We start from the raw sequence: 299 nt of genomic DNA on the forward strand, positions 1-299 counted from the left end.
GTGTGTGTGTGTGTGTGTGTGTGTGTGTGTGTGTGTGTGTGTGTGTAGGGTGTAGAAGGGCCCCCAAAGGAGACGAGCAGAGACAGGTGCCCTGTTGCAGGCCTGGAGACTTTAATGTCCTGCTGGCACTGACCAGGCCTCTTTGAATGACCCCAGAAGCTCCATCCCATCACGCCTCTTGCTGGTGAGGAGAAGGGCCTGTCCATCTACCTCCTGACCTTGTGGGTGGTTCCTGTCTGTTTGTCTGTCTAGCTGCTGAGATGGGGGGCTGCCATGCTGGGCCAACCCTCCCGCGCCAG

Source organism: Lipotes vexillifer, unplaced genomic scaffold (assembly GCF_000442215.2).
Source record: "Lipotes vexillifer unplaced genomic scaffold, Lipotes_vexillifer_v1.1 scaffold1201, whole genome shotgun sequence".
NCBI classification, from domain to species: Eukaryota; Metazoa; Chordata; class Mammalia; order Artiodactyla; family Lipotidae; genus Lipotes; species Lipotes vexillifer.